The following is a 20,366-nucleotide window of genomic DNA, read 5'->3' on the forward strand; positions in this document are numbered from 1 at the left end:
CCTAGGGGCCCATCAGCTGAATTTCTCAGAATGGAGAAATAGAGGACTTCATCAGGCAGGACATAAAATCATTTGGCATTGTGGCTGGCTGCTGGACCTCCTTGGCCTCCTTCTCTGCTCCTCGGATTGCACAGACATCATTCATAGCTAGATCCAGCAACAGGTCAGGCCAGATGAAGTGCTTATATTAGATGTATCAGGCAACACATAAGAATGTTTTTAGTACTGTATTTTTGCCTCTTTCATAATTTCTTATTTCCCTAGGTTTTTTGGGACTGAATTAAAATGGCCTTTAAACTCAAGTCATAGGGGATCAGTGGTGTTGTAGACCTTGCTAATGATTTATAAACACATACAGTTGGCTTTGCTGAGATTCACAGCATGTTTATTTGTGCTCACTTCCTTCCCAAATCCCTGAACTTCTGTACCTCATATGCTAGAATTTGTTTTCAGAAGAATTCAAGTTCTTTTCTATTATCTTGTTTTATTAAAGATATAAAGTCTCATACACCTTTGTGGTTTTTGCTTGGTTTTTGTGAAGTCCACTGAAAGCTTAAGGCTAAACAGAGTGCTGGGAGAAGGGGTTCAAGTGAATAAATATTCTTTCCATCTAATACCATTGCCAGAAATGTAGAAGTCCCTTATAATTTTTTTCTTTAAATTTAAGGAGATCAGTTCATCCTGATACTGATGTGGTGACACACTTTTCTGTATAGGAGCAGCCATCAGGGTAACTAGATGTGTGACAGCTCTTTAACTTGTACAGTCACACTGGTAGACAACTGGTAGACACTCTGAAAGGTAAGTTGTCACAAAGAAGTTATTTGTGGTCTACTTCAAAGGTAGGTTTTAGAAGCTCAAAGCAGGAAGAGGTAAACGCATTGGCAGCAAGTACACATGTGGACAACCAAATGCAGGGAGGTACAGGCATAAACAGCACTGGATGATGGAACCAGAATCACACACACAAAAGCCAAAAAACCTTGAGAATTAACTACGAAGAATGAGATAATAGATAACAGTTAGGAATGCATTATTAATTGTTGCAGCAACATCTAAGCTCAAAGTCTTATCAATTAGAGATAAGTGATCAGGATCTGCTGCAGGGAGTGAAGTAAATATTTGGACACATTATTTCTGGCAGAGATAATAAAAACCATCATGTTGTTGTGCAAGACACTGGCACAGTTCATCAGAAAGGCTGTACACAGTCATGGTTTCCTACATGAAGTGTGAAAAGGGACACGTTCAGAAAAGAGCTATGAGCATGACCTAACATCTAGATCATATTTCACAAGATCCTGTTTTGCTAGAGGACCATGTCAGATACAGCCAAGCTGAGAAGGGAGGTCACTATTCATGCACCACAGAAGTAAACTCTAAGAAAGAAAAGTTATTTACGGTAGCAGAGAACTTTGGCACAGTTTTCAGAGAAAGACTTCAGAACAGAAATTAGAATTAACTGACTTCTGGTAAGAGAAATGAGATCTGGTATGGTCTTCTGTTAAAAATAGGGACTAGGGGAGGAAAAAAAAAGCAGAACTGTTCTGAAAATAGTTTTTACTAGTTTTAAGAAAAATATATTATCATATTTTCTAGGACAGCAGAATATTAGACCTAACAAACTACATCTGTTCAAAACCATTTTCTGTACCCATAGAAGTTCCTTACACTTATACAGGTTATTTTGGTTCTTGAATACAGTCAGTGGACTCATTTACATCTGCACTCATACTTAGTGCAAAGTGTAATTGTACTTGAAATTAAGATACAGATGTTTTACACACAGTAATCACTATTTTGCAGAGCTAACCCTCAGGAATTGTTACAGATGGCTTAAAGATTTGTTTTCACAGCAGAAGTTTGCTAGTTCTTTCCCTTTTTCTTAGGGCAGACAATATTTACCGAACAGAACAAGTGAAAAAATTCCCATATCTATAAGTACACATACTCTACATTTGCTTTTAGATTTCAGACTCATTCAGTCTTTTACTCTATATTTGTGAGATTTATTCTACGTGGAAACCAAGCTAGTTTTAAATGTTAAAGTAAGCTTTTAAAATTCTAATTTATTTTTCCTGTTTTGTATTTTTCTCAAAGCATAACTGAAATGGCATTCTGAACAAGACTCCATAACACTGCTCTTTGCCTATTGAAAAGACATTCTTCATGTTTTGTACATTGGCTCAGAAAGCCTAATACTAAATGCATTTTCTTCATTTCACTGTGGGAATGTACATTATAAAATGGTCTTAACTTCACCTTCTGAATAATTCTGCTGAGAAACAGCATTAATGAACAGTGTGCCATCTTTATCACTCATTGTTAATCCGTCTCCCACTCAGTTGTCTACCTGTCTGGCATTTCATTTCCATAGACATATTTTGCTCTTTGTAATACTGCTTGCACAACTTTATATGTGTTGTGCATTTTAGATAACAAGACACTTACACTTTCCTCTTGAAAGAGTGTTTTAATAGAATACAGAAAATCTTTCAAAGTTACAGAGTCCTGACAGCATCTTTTAATGAACCAAGGGTGATGTTTCACTGTCTACTGGACTTTTGGACACATCTGGATCTTTACATTTTACATTCAGAAGAAACATCTGAGTGTGTTAGCAGTGCAATATTCAACAGTAAGAAATCCCAAATATGTCCTGGATTTAGACAATGGTCCAGGAGGGATGAACCTTAGAGACAGCAGAAAAAATCCTTCCTTTTTGTGTGTTTATTAACTGGCTGCTTTATTGCAGTTCAATGCATGAATTTCAACAGGGAGTGAAAATTTAAAATACATTGGTCATAAGCAGCACTGGGTGATGGAACCAGAATCACACACACAAATACCAAAAAACCTTGAGAATTAACTACGAAGAATGAGATAATAGATAACAGTTAGGAATGCATCATTTAATTGTTGCAGCAACATCTAAGCTCAAAGTCTTATCAATTAGAGATAAGTGATCAGGATCTACTACAGGGAGTGAAGTAAATGTTTGGACACATATTTCTGGCAGAGATAATAAAAACCATCATGTTATTGCGCAAGACACTGGCACAATTCATCAGAAAGGCTGTACACAGTCATGGTTTCCTACATGAATTTCAATAGGGAATTAGAATTTAACATACCTTGGTCATATTCATCCTGAAAATGTCATTTCTCTTCTTTTAGTGTATCTTTATTGAGTACCAATATAAACCTTGAAAAGAGGGTCCTTTTACTCAGAGATAATTGCAAATTATCTCTGTAATGTAAAAAACAGTGAAAATAATCCTCAGTATGTATTCATAAACAGCCTGCAAATATGACTTCTAGCCCATGTGTATATTTGGTAAATTTGGGTATCAAGAAACACTATTAATATCTTTTAGGAGGTTGTGTGATGAGCATAAATAGAAAACAGAGTTTTCTATCACCAAACCTTAAAAACTTCAGCTAGTGTCTAGAGGGTGAGTGAGGCAGCAGATCAGCCATGGTTTTGGCGCTGGACTTTTGTTGTCTATGACTGAAGAGAGAGCATTGCCAGCTTTCTCACTGAACACCGGTATTCCATACAGATAAGCCTTGCCACATCATACCCACAGTGGCTTTGTAAGCTGAGGGAAACTGTTCAGCGAATTTCACAGAACCACAGAATATTCTAAGTTGGAAGGAACTCACAAGGATCATTGAGTCCAGCTCTTAAGTGAATGGCCTATATGGGCCTCAAACCCACAACTCTGGCATTATTAACACCGTGCTCTATCCAACTGAACTAATCTCAGTGGCATATTTGAGAACATATCACAAAGATGGGATCTTGAGCATGAATTTGAACTGGTATGGGATTGAATTCTGGGTTGTATGAGAAAGGAGATAAACTAGGGGAAATGTACTTGAGAATAAATTAGCCTCTGAAGAAGCAGGCACTTTGTGGGAATATGTGAGCAGCATCCTGGGCTTGGTGGGATCCAGCCCGGAGCTCTCACCCGACTTGGAAATGAGTGAACTGATTGACCAGGCGGTCTGGTAGTTTTGTGAAGTGTGTGGTGGCCTCTACTGGTATATCAAAACATTACATGGATATTTCAGCCGTCTCGGAATTCTGAAGAACTCTGGATAATCACAAGAGATGTTTAATATTCACCGAGAAGCCAGTTTGGGATCCTGTCCTGATTGTTATTTCTGCTGTAATGTAAATGAAGTCATCTATTATATTATGTCTTTTAGTCCAAGGGGTTTCCTCTCCTTAACTTGATATGGAGCTTGATAAATTGATACATTCTCTCTTATTGGTGACAAAGGCAGTTGTCTCCTTCAATTATTGTTGATCACATCACACTCATTGTTCAATCATTGTTGGCTATACTTAGCAGAGGATGCCATAATTTGTCCTGTTGTATTTTTCTGTCTTTTGATGGATCATGAAGATAATGCAATGAAAAATTATTTCAGACTGTTCTATGAATCGTTCTTTCATTGCAAAGACTTTGTGTCCAGTTGCATGACTTAATTTTGTACCTCTTACCTGTGCACCCCTTGTAAGATCATTTAATATTCAGGTAGTTCTTACATGGTCTATTATGATTCATTATCAATGAAGCAATAGTTAGTGGGCATTTAAGAGGAGGTTACTGCTTGTGCTCAAACACTGCTAACATTATTTGTTCCTTCATTGTTAATCAATTTGCTAGATCTTCACAGAGCTACCACTGTAATGCAATAGAAGTTTGGTCATAACTGTAATTAAATAGCCACATTTAATTTCAATTAAATAATGAAAGCTTAAATAAGCTGTTGATTTTTTCTTCTCTGATAGAGCTAACTTGCCATGAGGAAGCAGCTTTTAATTTTATTTCAGAAGAGCCAAAGCTTCTATAGAAATAGTATTACCAAAGGGCTTGCAAAATAAATGAAGGCTGGGACATGAGACAGAGAAACAGAACTGGAGCTAGGATGTACTCTTGCAGAACTGGTTGAAATAAGGGAGTTTTCTAAGACATTTCCTTCAGTCTTTCAAGTGCTCAGATTTCAGAATTCACACTCTGTTAGCACTATTTACTGGGGCACCAGGAAAGATACAGAGATACAGGTTTCAATTTTCTCCTATGTAAAACAAAAGAAGGAACTGATAATAAACAGTTCCTTGTAAAACATTTTGATATTTATGAATAGCATTCCAATGTAATTCCAATAATTTTTACATGAAAATTGACTCATATTTTTCCACCTACATTTGGACTTAAAAGTGTCTCTTCTTACTGCTCTTCTCCTGTCTGTGTATGGTCAGTGCTTTCTCTTTCTATCATGTGTTTATTGACTTGCCTGCATGCTGTATTCATGTTGCTTTGAAGCTCCCTTCTCTACAGAAATACTGGAGCCTCAATTCAAACATTAACTTTGCAGGGTTTTGAGAGGAAGGAGAAGCACAAAGGAAGATTTGACCTGTTTGTTTCTGAAAACTTAACAGTAACATTGAGCCTCAGCCCTTTCTTCATAGGAACTGCCTGGCTATATAGGATTTCTGATTTAACTTCTACAGGCCATTGTTTGAATTCCATTAATGGATTTGATAATAGAATCATTGAGGTTGGAAAGATCTCCAAGATTGTGTCCAACCTTTGACCAAGCACCATCATGTCAACTAAACCATAGCACCAAGTATCACATCCAGATGTTTCTTGAACACCTCCTGGTTTGGTGATTCCACCACCTCCCGGTGTCCAATGTTACACAATGCTTTCCATGAAGAAATTCCTCCTGATGTCTAATCCAAACCTCTCAGGTGCAGCTTGAGGCTATGTCCTGTCACTTGTTGCCTGGGTGAACAGGCCAATGCCCACCTGGCTACATCCTTCTTCCAGTCAATTGTAGAGAGCAGTAAGATCTCCCCTGAGCCTCTTTTTCTCCAGGCTAAACAACCACAGCTCCCTCAGGCACTCCCCATAGGGCTTGTGTTCCAGATCTTTCACCAGCTCCACTGCCCTTCTCTGGACACACTCCAGCACCTCAATGTCTTTCTTGAAGTGAGGGGCCCAGAACTGGACACAGCACTCAGTGTCAGGGTTGGCTACATTATGAGATGAAGAAGGAGAAAGGCCACCCTCCTTCTCAATCACTATTGGAACTCTCCCCTCTGTTAGGCTAGTAGGACACCTAGGTGAGCTCTCGAATAACCCGGGGTCCTCTTTGGCATCCATGTCTAGATGTTGCTTAGACAGCACTCTGGTGACCTGAATGCTGGCTTTACAAATTATTGCATCTTTCTGTGATAATATCCCTTTTCCTAGGGCCTATTCCTTGTTTTGCTCCATCTCACCTAATACAGTCCTAGGAAATCAGGATTCATATTAGCCTTGCTGAGAGAAGAAGGCTGAAGAAAAGGAGTCCAGGTGTCTGTCAAATATGAGGCATTCTGTGATTCTGTGTCTCAAGATGATGATTTGAATTCACTAGTCAATAGCTTGAAAAAGATAAAATCAGTGTTCACCAAGGACTGGTTATCCTTTCCTTCCTGTCAAGACAGGAGAAGGATGCAGCTGGAAATGCCTTGTTACCATACAGGAGCTGGAAGAGTATATATGCTTATGTAAGCTTTCATAAGCAGATATGTTCCCTAATTTATTTCTTAACTGGCAAGGTCAAAATACCTCCTGAAAAATTAAACACACTCCCTGCTGTGAGAGCTGATAATCATCTCCAATCGCACCAACATTAGTGAATATGTCCCCATTTCTTTGGTGTGGCTGTCAATCTCTTCTCAGATTCCAGAGCCAAATGTTGTGTTGAAAGCCTACTCTTCTGTAACTTTCTCCCCAGAATAAAGGTCTTGTTGCTGTTTAATAAAGACATCTTTAATAAAGATGCAGTCTCAAAAATTCTACCTAACAATTAATAAGGCCATTTGTAAGCAAAGCACTGATAGTGATGAGTTGCATGACTGGAGTTCTGTAGCAGGGATACTTGATCCTTGCCTCCAATCTTCCTACTCCCCTTGTTTTCTTTCTGCCATCTTCAAGGTTTATCTAGCCCTGCTGTGAGCCAGTGCATCTAGCTAAAGGCAACATAACAGACCATGGAATTTTGCCACTCTAGTGAGCTGAATTGACTCTGCAGAGGATGGACCGGTCACTGGGGTCAGTGCAAGGGAAGCAGACTCACCAACACTGATGGAAAAGCTAGAAGGCAACAGTTTGGTTTAGCCAACTGGAAGAATTTCACCCAAGCTGTTTCTACTTTTCTGGCTGTGGTTTTGGCAAATTTCATGACAGGCTTGGGAAAGTTCAGGGACTGGAGGTATCTTATACATTATAAATTGTTTTGCTATTTGTTTTAAATTTTTTTTCCAATCTACATACTGTGTCATTCCTAAGGATGATGGAGGTTTTCTGTTGGAACCTGCCTTATGTTCTAGCAATCAAACAGCTCTATTATTTCATGCAAGAGAAGCCCAGTAACCCTACGGAGCTAAATTTCTCCTCTCTATTTTTGCATTCTTACATTGCTCCTTCTCAAGAGGATGTGATACAAAACAATGTTTAGCTTGATTTCCTCTGAACAAAATGAAACCCTACCTGTCACAGAAGAATAACTCAGTGCAAAACTGAATATAATGAGTATGGTCTGATGAGCAGAACTCTCTCAATCACAACATGCTCCCCACAGGACAGCATATTAACAATACTGCATTGCGAATTGTCTTGAGAAAAGGCTTCTGGCCAAAACATTGACATTCACAAGCAGCTGCTGCACTCAGAGAATGTAGGTTTTAATTATCTTGGGTAAAACAATCAATTTGGAGTGCAAGGCAAGTTAGACTCCTGAATATTACTGATCACCTGGAAAATCACAATGAATGTATGCTTTTCTTCTCAATATACCTTTCAACCTCCAGCTCATTCCCTGGGCTGTAACAAATGCTTTAGGTTTTGCTTAGCAAAGCAGCACCACTGAAGAAAATTCATGAAATTAAACTTGAAACAAAGTGGATTGTTTAAATGAAAAGAGGTATGATATTGCTAGTCACCTGCTCCTCACTCATTTCCTGGAGATTTAATATGCTTACATGTGATTCCAAATCAAATAAAACAGTCTATCTACTGATTGTTTCGTACAGACAATAACCAAATAACTGGGGTTATTTCTTCTTGTTTCCCACAATTTTTTATTTTTCTTAAGGTTATGCCAGCACGATGCCTTAGATATCTGGGATTAATATGTACACACATAGATATGTACCTGCATTGCCATTTCCTCTATTCTCTTCTGCCAGAAGCCGTGAACACCTCTCTTGGGACTCCTAGTATTGCAGGGCAGGTCCATTCCTTGCTCCCAGTAAATGCAGGCCGATGCTGGCAGAGTAACACCGGGTGGCAGCAGCGGGTTTTCAGCCAGTGAGTTGAGCTGCAGCGAGGCTGTTGTCACAAGTAATGAAGACATAGAAATTAATTTTGTTTTGATTTCCAAACTGAGTGCTTGGCATGTTATCCAACTCCAGATTTCTTCAGTTTGTCATTTGTTCATGCCTCACAGTCCTAGATCCCTTCTTTTTGCTGAACCTAACATTGTAATTGCTGCATGAATGACAGACTCACTGGGGTTTGTGATACTGGAGGATGTGTGGTGCATGTGTCATCTGCTGAGAATTTGGGATTGTAGCCAGCTGGAGGAAAATTGGACAGCTATTTGTCTTTAGGGTATATATCGCGTTTGTCCTGGTCTTTGTCCTACTTAACATGTCAAGAGTTGTGACAACCACAATAGTAGAAACCCTTTCAGAAACATATTTTGCAATTATTGCAAACTTTGCTGGGCAGATGACAGACCTGGGGAACACACTCCTGCTAACCATTATCTTCTCATAGGGGGTTTTCATCACTTGACAAGTCCCCTCTGAGTGGGCACCACCCGGAACTTAGGAGCAAAGCCCTGGGCAATGACAATTTGTTGAGCTGTTTTCTTCTTTCTAGGGAAGTTTAAGATGAGGTCAGACTCCAAAGCCAGCATCCTATTGCTTTGTCTGACATGCATGTTGCCTGTCATACTGATGGTTCCCAGATGCATTTGCTTTTTAGGAGTTTAGAAACTAAAATATACTTGCAGGGAGACAAGGGGTGGATGTAGAATTTTGAAAGCCCACACCTCAGAATACATCTTGACAGCCACCTTAGCCAGAAGTGAGACACTCTCACTGCAAACTTGAGGCACAAACAGGATCAACTTTGTTTCTTAATATCAGTAGCATGACTCAAGATACTATTTTGGTTGAGGTTTTTTTCTCCCCAAGAGTAGGCAAAAATTTTCTAAGTGTCTCATGCTCAGATTTCTCTATTTGATTTAGCTGAGGAAGCTCAAAGGAGTAGCATGTTATATCTTGCTTGCTTTCACTGCTGATTAATGCTCAAAAACCAGGAGTCCCGGCTGAAAGCATTTATGACAATGACCTCTGCAAAACCCAAATGTTTTCATTTCAACAGACTCCTGTTCATGCTGTAAATTCTTCTTTAAAATACAGGGCTTTTCATGCAGTCATACCATAGTTAAAAGCCAATTAAGCCTTTTTTAAAAGATTGGTAATGTGTCTGTCTGCAGTGAAAATCTGTGTTCAACAGCTAATGCCTTGAAAGTAATCCACTGATTTCCAAAAATTCTTCACTTTTCTCTTTTCTCTCAAGAGTCATCGGAATATAATCTGGGGCAGCTCAGTTCATGACAGTACTTAATGATTTAATATGAAGATGAACCCCACTGTTTGTTTTTTTGAATACTAAGAAGCAAGTGTGTTTAGAAGACCAAACTGGACATTAACAAATTGAATTTAGTTATTTTTTGCCAGCAGTAACATCAAAAGTACATGCACTGTGACAGTTGGATACAGCCTTGTGTGGGAAAACTGTTCCTACATATCATGCCAAAGCATGATCTGAGGATGGACTTCCATTCCTAAAAAAATAGAAATATATACCATATAAAATGTAATAGTATACATGGTATATATGTAATATATATATCAGTTATATGGCAAACTAGAAATGAGAGACAAGACTCCTCCAAAAAAATGGCAAACATTGAAAAATATACATTGGACTGTGATAAAGCAGGGCAGAAGGGGATCTTCTGTCTCCCATGAGAATTATCTTCTCACTTCCATGTTGCTTTCTGCCCCTGCTTGCCACCCCAGGAGCAGGCACACACTGTGCCTCTGTGCCACCTCCCTACCACGCCCTGCCATCTGCTTCAGGTACCACACAAATCCTCCCAGCTGAGTGCCCCAGGAGGTTCACAGAAACATCCTCCAGTGCTCTAGACTAGTACCTGAGACATTTGCTGGCAGTACCAACAGCCTCAGCCACCTCTCCTAGAATCATCTTTCTTAATATTTCTCTGTATTTCTTTACCCAGGTTTTGCCTAGTCTACCTTGTTCCTATTATGCTTCCCTGACCATCCCCACACATGGTGATGTCTCCTCTGGGGTGTGAATTACTCAGAAGCTGCAGATGCCTGAACCACTGGTGCCAGGAAAAATGCTGTCATGAGAGGTGGGAGAGGGATCAAAGCCTCACTAGTGTCTGAAGAGAGGAGAAGATAGCAAAGGACATCTTGAAGGATAGGGAGAGAGGGTCTGTAGAAAGCCAAGCTTTAATCAATAGAAACTGCTGCATAATCTGCTCTAAATCTCCATCTTCCCACAACACCCTGAAGCACTTCACGCAGTCATAACTGCTGACTGTTCTCAGCACTGGGGAAGCCACATTGATCATCCAAAGTGCATGTTTACATGAAAGTTATTTACACAAATGCAGAATGCAGCAGCTCATTAAATAATTTTTCATGACATGTCACTTACGGAGCAGAAGTAAATTTGGCTGCTACATAGCATTTTCTACTGAAGTGGCTAGGACATAATGCATTGACATTAAGCAGAAGCAATCAGCTTGAGAAATTTTGTATTGAATGCATTTTGAAGAGTAATTAAGCTTCCTAGAGTAAGCAATGCTTGTTAAATTGTGTGTTAGTACTCGTTACTTAAAGTAGATAACACTACATTGTTTTAAAAAGCCTGTCTTACCTTTCCTAAAGAATAAGTTTATCTCCTCTGTCTTGTTCTTCCCGGTCTCTCATGAAATACTCTGTGTGTGTGTCCCTCAATCTGTTTTTCACGTGGCCTCCCATAGTAATGCTCAGCTGTCAGAGCAGCAGCAGACCAGAGAGAGATAATGATATTCTTCCCTTTCTCAGGGCCTGCTCTGCCACTCTTGCTCACACAGGTTAGTTTCTCTCATTATTGGGAATTATGGGACTGCTCACCTGTCAGGGACTGCTCAAGGAGTAGGAGCAGTGGAGGCACTGAGACATGGGAAGGATGCTGCCCTAAAAGTGAGAGGGCAAAGACCTAGTCATGGTTTGACATTAGCCCAACACCAGACAACCACAAGAGTAATTCGCTCAGCCTCAGGTAGAGGAAAGTAATTCCTCAGATAGAGAAGAGGAAAAAATTAAAGTAGGCTTCATGAGTGAGATAAGGAATTGGAAGAAAACACTTCAAGGGCAAAACATGTTCAGCTTAAAGTTGCAAAGTGAATTTATTGCTAACAGAATAAGAGGAGGATAATGAGAAGTAAAATAAGACCTTAAAACACCTTATTTCCTCCCTGCCTCTCCCCCTTCCCACTAACAGAGCAGAGAGACAAGGCAGGGGGTTTTGGAGTGTACATCACTGGGATTTTCTTCCACTGCTCTGGAAGAAGAGTCCTTCCCCTGTGAGGCTATGGAGTCCCTCCCATGGCAGACAGTTCTCCATTAAATTCTCCGGTGTGGGTCCAGTCTAAGAAGCAGCAGTCATACTGCACCTGCTGCAGTGTGAATTCCCCCTGTGGGCAGAAAATCCTCCCAAAACTGCTGTGGCATGGCTCTCCTCCCATAGAGTCCAGTCCTCCAAGGACAGGCTGCTCCAGCCTGGAAGCAGGGGCCTTCTCTCTCCACCAGGTCTCCCACTGGATCCCAGTCTACTCCAGACATCCACCCATGCCAAAATGGGCACTTCCCCCTTGGGCTGCAGGTGGATCTCTGCATCCCCCATGGGTTCTCAAGGGCTGTGGGAGGATTTCTGCATCCTCTGTGGATCCCTGGGGGCTGTGGGTGGATCTCTGCATCCCCCATGGATTCCCAGGAGCTGTGGGTGGATCTCTGCATCCCCTGTGGATCTCCAGGGGCTGTGGGAGGATCTCTGCATCCCCCGTGGATCCCAAGGGCTGCAGGGACACAGCTGCTTCATCATGGTCTGCGCCATGGCCTGCAGAGGAATCGGGGCTCTGACCCCTGGAGCACATCCTCCCCTCCTTCTCCACTGACCTTGGTGTCTCCATGTTTTTTCCCTCACATATTCTCACCTCCTCCTCTTCTGTGGATAGAAGCAAAATCCCATTATTTTGTTTTGATTTTTATCTTAAATATGTCATCACAGAGGTGTCACCACCATCTCTAATTAGCCCATCTTTGGCCAGCAGCATGTACATCTTCAGAGCCATCAGGGATTGGCTCTGCTGGACATGGTGGAAGCTTCCAGCAGCTTCTCACAGAAGCCGCCTCTGTGGCCGCCCCACCGCTACCAAAACCAGGTCATGCAAAACAAATACAGGCCTGCATAATTAACATGAATTACCTGGTTAGTCAGGGCAAAGAGAACAAAGCCTAAGCACCTTGATGAGCAGGGATTTGCTGTAGCCTCTGTATCTCATGATTTGTTTATCTAACTTCAATGCCCATATTTATTCTTATGGTCCAGGACCAGAAAGTGTATAAACACTAAAAAAAAAAAAAAAAAAAAAAATGAAGTTTACTGTTTCTCCTGTAAAACATTTACTGCTTTATTATAAGGCTGTGTTAATGTGATTAGAATTTTCTCCATAACTAGAGTTTATATTATGGGGCACCTTAAAGCATAAATGACACTGTTCTTGATGCCATGCAAATATATATTACTTGAACATGCATTATTTGTAAGCCCCGAAGGAGCAATTGAGCCAAGTGAGCTAATTCTTCTGAGCAGGATTAGTATATCCCATGAGAAGCCACATCACATTACAACTGATATCTTACTTTTTAAAAAAAAATGCTGTTGCTGTGGTTTCTAGGTACCATATATGATCCATTTTCCTACATTTCAGCTCTGCATGGCAGTCACTAGGGAGAATTTTTAATCTCGTGACGTTTATTGAAACACAAGAGCATAAACCGCATTATTGCTGAAGGAAGTTGGTCTGAGAAGCTGAATTCCCACATGCATATGAGTAAGTGAATTACAAGTTAATCCACATGCAAAAGAATTTTAGTGATCTCAGTCTGCCTTCTGCAACTTCAGCTCTCTTTCGAAAAATGAACCAAACACCACTAAAAACACATCTTTTTCCACTGTCAAATATTTCTCATTCCTAGACACTGTCCCTTAGCACCTCAGTAACTCTGTCATTCTTTGAGTAGATTACTGGTCACTTAGGCAACTAGCACAAATTCCAGTGTCTGAACAGACTTGCTCTGAAAACCTGCCAGCTAGTCAGTGAACAAGTGACTTCTTCATGAGTAGTGGAAGGACTGTCACATGATTTCCTTTATTTACATCTTGACAGAAGCTGCTAAAGCAGGGAAGAGCTGAAAACTAATCCAAGATTAAGGCAGACACTGTGTGCAGCAGTTCTCAATTTGAGTGTTTATCATCATGCTAAGATTTTCTGAAGTGTAAGACTGACTGGGGGTCAAACTGACATTCTTTTTTGGAAATTTTCATGCTTTCCCCACAAATCATGTGTAATGTTTGATTGGTCTAGTTTGATTGCTTGAGCTAATAATGCAGCATATCCCATCTTTTTGCACTCTTGTAAAGTCACTGATATTTTGGCCAAGTTGGCATGTTCACATATGACATAGAGATTTCTCCGCAGGATCCCCACTTTCAAAAGAAAAGCTAAATTCTTTAAGATAGCCTGTGGGCAAGTTCTTTGAGGAGAAAAGGTGTTAAGTTTTTCCCGGTTTAGGTTTTCAGCAGGATTTCCTATTTGGTGGTATAATCTGTCCACTGATTTTCTTCTGCATGGCCTGAAAGATTGGATACTGAGGTCATGACTACTGCACCAAAAATTGTTTCTGGCCAGAAATGCCTTACAGGAGAAACTGAAGCTCACTTACCTGCTTTTGCTAATGGAGTATTTTGAACTCCCATGAAATAACTTTGGCAAATGCATCGGGAGTAATTCCCAGCACACTCTTATATATCTTCCAATGTGTTTACTAGCAAATATTAATTTAATGAAATTTAGTATACAATTCTAGCTGTCATGGCCAAGATATTTTATCAAAGTTCATGCTTCCAGAAATCTAAAATGTAGTGATGGTCTATGCAAAACTAAGTCTTGCTAGCTTTTTTACAGTCACCTCTTACGTACCTCCACCTGTTGCTGCTGCTTTTATGAGAAAAAAAGCAAGGAGCACAATATTGCTTGCACTTGTCTTTCCTTCTGGGAAAGCAAGGTTAATAACATGAGGGACTTTTCAGGATTATCTGTAGCCTGACCTCTTTTTCTATGGCCTTTAAAGGTTCCTTGGACAAGGTGTCAGTATTGACTGCAAACGTCCTCAGCTTAAAAACCTATAATAAAGAATACGTAGCCACTGGAGGTTTTTTTTTAAAAAAAAAGTACACCTGTGGCCAAAATTTTACTTTATTTGTTTTTCTTCCTGTACCTTACCATGAAGGCAGGGAATGAGATTTTCCTTTCTTTTTAGCATCAATGTGATTTGCAGACAGTTTGTTTCCAGCTTTTGCAAGGCTCACACTTGAGATGATGAAATGTGTGGATATGTAGGTGAAATTTGAGTCAAATATTCATAGGGTTGATGGTCTCCAGTCATTTCTACAAAGGAGCCTGAGACACTGGATGAAGCCTAGTGCAAAGATTACAGTCTTGACTGTCTTCATTTCTTATTAAGTAAATTGCTTCTTTCTAATCTAATTTCAGTGGCATGATATTTTTATAGGTATAGTGAAATACATAACTGAATATATAGATTTGTGTCACCCAGTTGGAGTTCAGAGCAGCGAAGAGAAGATTACATTAAATGAGAGGTGATCAAGAAAGATCAGAAAGACAGTGACATCTGCTGAAGCTCAAGACTATCTCAACTGAGGAGGTTCTGCAGCCATGAATGTGGAGAATTATACACCAACTAAAAAAAAATCTCATAGTCTACAACCTCTTGGGAATTTCCTGAGTTGTGTATTGTCTTTGAGAAATTCCCTCATACTGAAATGAGGTTTCTTCTCAGCCTTTACTAGAAGTCAGCATTGAAAAGCACCTTGGAAAAGCAACATGATTTGGGCCAAGATTCTCTAACTAGCCAAATGCCTAACTTGTCTATAACTCTTTGGGAGATAGATTCCCAAATACTTAGTCCTTTTACAGTCACATTTTTGAGAAGGAGAGAGAAGACCTGTAGAGCACTAATCCATGCAAATGAAAACTTTTTATATTTTTGTAGAAGTCAGGAAAAAACATATAGGAGATCCTCAAGGCATGTTGAGCAACAGTTCAGAAAATCTGAAGTGCAGTAAGAAAATTCAAGTATTATTTTATGAGTAAAGGCCAGTGATATTTGTGCCATAAGTTATATAGATCAAAGAAGAGCATTGTTTAGCATTTTTTATACATGTATTTCAGTGACTTTGCATCAAAACCTTCCCAAATATTTAAAAACTTGAATTGCTCCTGGGCTCTCTCACAGTCCCTGGCAGAAATCTTCCCAAAATTGTGATTCAGTAAGAAAATCAAGAAACAAACCCACAGAAAATATGATGTGAAAGTTTTACATTAAGAGGATAATAATTATGTTGAGTAATATCCACTGTCTGTTAGACACTTCAGTAGATACTTCATAAGGAGGAAAGCCCTAGCTGCAAGAAACTCACAATCTGATGACTACATATTCAACCTTAATGTTTTATTTATTTTCTTTGTTTTGAGTCTTACTGTGAATTTGAACATTTTCTCAGCATTGTTAGAGGTTTGGGATTTGAAATACATAAATATGCATTGGAATGATAATAGTGCTTTTAGTCTAAATGTTTTTATCTCAAAAATTCAATAATAATTACTCTATAAATAAATATCACAGTGCTAGATATATACAAGAAATCTAATCTGAACAGTTAATTTGTGGTCTTAGCTAATTAACTTCCCTGGTCAAACTATGCCTTGAGTCTATTCAAATCTGCAAAAAAGGAATAAAAGGACAGAATATCAATAATTTTGGGACCTGTTTTTTCAAGGTACTGACTCTGAGGAGCTGACCATACTGAAAATTTGGGAAGCAGAGCAGACTTTGAAGGAATTCTGTAATGCTAAAGGGGAAAAGCATTGGTTATGCTGATACTTTGTAGTGTTGAATACACAACTGTCTTCTGGGATATTGTTAAGTTGAAGACAAACACATCCATATCTCTGCTGCAGCTCTAATACAGCAGGGAACATACGTTTGGGTTCAGGACTGTCTGCCTTTTTGTCTTTGCTGCTTGGACTAGGGATGACAGCATGTGTTAAAGTATTACAATAATTTGGATCATGCTGTCTCCTTCTGCTAATACAGTCTTGGGTCTTGTTTTACCTGCTTCCACTGCATTGGGTCAGTGCACAGAGCCCCTGCTGAGAGCAGCGTGCTGCCACAACGAGGGAGGAGAGCAGCAGTGCTCAGCGTGGCTGTCTGGTGGCAGCTACAGCTGTGTCGGTGACACAGGGTCCTGCAGAGCACAAAGTAAGGCCCTGGGAATGACAGCCAGGTAGCCATTTGTGACACTCCACACAAAAGGTGGTCCCTAGCTCTAATTGTCCTTTTAGGCCCCTAAGAAGCTCTTTGCAATAGATTGAGGCAGTTCTGTTATTGATTCTGAACATGTTCCCTAGTGGGGAGTTTTCTTCTCCACTGTGTATTGTGGTCAAATTGACAGATTTTAAAATTGTGCCTGCAGTGCAGGCATGGCGTGAGAAGAAATCTGGCAGGCCAGGCAGGTGCTGTTTCACCATCCATTTCACCTTGTGTTGGTGCAGGTTCCTCCTTTGCCAGCCTCAGTGACATTTTTTGAACTCTCAAGTGCATCATCAGAAAATCCTTTACTTATACTTGATAGTACTTGATAGGAAGAAAATCATAGAATCATATGATCACTTAAAAAAGACCTCTAAAGATCACCTAGTCCAACTCCTCTTCAATAATCATGGAAATCTTAAACTAAATCAGGTTACTCAGAGGCCTATCCAACATGATTCTGAATGTTTCCAGGGAGGTGGCATCTATCACCTCTCTGGGCCACTCTTTCCAGAATTTGACCATCCTCATAGTGAAGAATTTCTTCCTAATGAATAATGTAAACCTACCCAGATTAAAGCCAGACTATCTTGTCCTGTCACTACATGTCATTGCAAAAAGTCCCTCTCCAGCTCTCCTGCAAGCCCGCTTTAGGTATTGGAAGGATGCTCTAAGATCTCCTTGGAGCCTTCTCCAGGCTGAACAGCCTCAGCTCAGAATGTCTTTATAGGATAAGTCCTCCAGCTCTTCGATAATCTTGATGTCTTCCTCTGGACTCACTCCAGCAGGTCCATGATCTTCTTGAGCTGGAGGTCCCAGAGCTGCATGCAACACTCCAGTTATGGACTTCAATAGCAGAGTAGAGGAGAGGGATCACCTCCCTCAGCCTGCTGGCCATGCTTCTCTTGGTGTATCCCAGGACGCAGTGTCTTTCAGAGCTACAAACACACATGGCAGGTCTCATCAACCAACAGCCCAGATCTTCAGGGCTGGTCTCTCTCCTTTCACTGCCCAATCTGTATTTGTGCTTGGGATGAGCTCATATCTTAATTTGCTTTAGTGCACCTGGTGTATCCACAGTTTTGTCTGTGTGTACAGACACAACAGGTGATTTGGAAGTGGATTGCCTCCATTTTCATGAAGGGCTTAAATAAAGAAGTTTATCCTGGTGAAAAATAGGGATACACATTATTTCCTGTATTGTCAGGCAACATACTTTGAACAAGATGGAGGAAAAAACTCCATATCTTTCACTCCTTCATGGAGGGAAACGTTCATGCTTGTCAGAAATTGTGAATCAGAGGTTTGTAAAATGGTTGTAATATTGAATTTACAGATGTATGACAACTGCTTTTTCTTTTTTATTCTCCATGCAGTGTATTTCCAAATAAACACTCCATGGTTCTAACTTCATTATATTTAATCAAAAATTTACAATTAAAAGTATAAAAAAACCTCAAAATGCTAAAATAAAAAACTGTGAGATGAAAAGAACCCTAAGAAATTATGTGACTTATATGACACATTTTTCATAAGAAAATCACAAGAACAAAATTATGGAACTGAAAAGTTCAGGACAGTGTAAATTATACCGCTTACACAACAAACAGTGCTCTCTAATACTGCATATCTTTGTCAGAACAGGACCCCACTAATTTGGTACAGAACACAATCTCAGAAGATAAATATTCAGTATATAGAGAAATTGCCATGCTTATCTGGCTTGCATAAAAATCTATGTAGAATCTAAATTTACAGCAAAGTGATACAGCACACCTCCTTAGCAAGATGTTTAAAGCAGTGTTGGCATATGTTTTTATATGATTTGTACTGACAGTTGAAGATCCCCAGTTACTGGATATTCCCCAATTCAAAATGTTGCAAGGGAGTATTATTTGTGTCCCATTCTGAAGGAAATGTCACAGTATTTCAGAACAGTGTTTTTAAGAATCATATCTATGTTGTACATGCATCTAACAACTCAAAAGCAATATAGGACTTTTAACAATAATAATTTGGTTAGCTGTTAATTAAATTTCTTTTTACTTCTTAGATGATGCCTATATTGTCAGGAAACATCTCAAAACCAAGTTCACTAACTGTAGCTTTTTGAAAGATTACAATGTACTCTCATGCTAATTCAATTCCATTTCATGAAGATAGAGTGACTGCACTGGAAGCAAGGCTTATGTTTTATTATAAGGGGAACCAATATTTAAATTCGTTCATAAGCTCAGCATCAAAGAAAAAAATGTTGCATATAATTATTTGCATATTACCCTGTGGATGCATGACAGCAACTAGAAGAAACAGTTCAAGAGAAGTGACTGCAAGCTATAGGGATATAGGGTATAATCTCTCAGTACAAGTGCCTGTAAGAAATAGAGTGCTGTCAAGACCTACCACTAATTTATAAAATCACACAGAATGTCTGTGGGTGAACAAACACCAGAGACTGAGAAATGCAAAGCTGCTTTAAGAAGAAAATTATACTTGTGGGGAGGCCATTATCCAAAGAGAATACCACGGTTTTGTTAAATTCCTTTCTTTATTTGTCAATTCCCCAGTGCTGCATGTTTTGTAATTTAAAAACAAGTGAAAAAAGTGCACATCACCAAATGAGAAAAATCTGCCAAGAACTTGAGTGTGCATGCTGATTTAGACAGAAGTTGTAAATTGGTATTTTCTGTTGATTTTGATAATGTTATTTTGATAATTTGTATTAACAATCAGACACATTATTTGAGATATTGTGAATGTTGAAATTAAATATATTAAAGAATATTGCCTAGAGAGTTGCCTAAGATGAATTAACTAATTGTTGGTATTCAAATTAAGGAAGAATTAAGTAAAAATTTGGTTCCCAGTTTTGTTTCCTGAGAATTTATAAAATGTTCAGAATAAGTTTTATTTTTATGATTCTAGAATATCTCATCAGTGAATTCACATTTCTCCAGCTGTGGTACTGGTATCTGCAGGTTTAGTCTGAGCACTGATTATCCAGCTGGAGGAAATTACTTCACCGAAAGGAACATGCTTATTGTACTGTATGGTGCCCTAAGGATTTCTTGTGGTCTAGTTTACTGAGAGAAGAACAGCTCTGATCTTCACTCCCCTCAATACCTCTCCTCAGGTAGCAGTTGAGCACCCAGAGTAATTTCAAGGGACAAGGGGACAGACCCAAGTGAGGATCATGGAGCAGGCTCAGCTCTCCCTGAGGAGCTGCCTCTCCCAGTTGCTGCACACATACTCACAGCCTGGCCCCTACAGAGGCTTTCCTTTGCCCAGCAGACAAGGGAAGAAGAAGGGCATCACCTCAGAAGAGGTTGTATGAGAAGTATTCACAGTTTAGGGCTTGGCTGCGCACATTTTTGCATGTGCGTGTCCTTCTTGTGGGCTGCAGACAGTTACACACTGAACCATGAAACCTCCTCCTTTTCTGATCCCATGAGCAAATATTCAGGGGATGAGGATGTAAAAGGAAAACCTGGTAACAGAAAATCAAATCTGCTTTCTTCTTCACAGTGAC

This window comes from Lonchura striata, chromosome 1 (genome assembly GCF_046129695.1).
Source record: "Lonchura striata isolate bLonStr1 chromosome 1, bLonStr1.mat, whole genome shotgun sequence".
Classification (NCBI taxonomy): domain Eukaryota; kingdom Metazoa; phylum Chordata; class Aves; order Passeriformes; family Estrildidae; genus Lonchura; species Lonchura striata.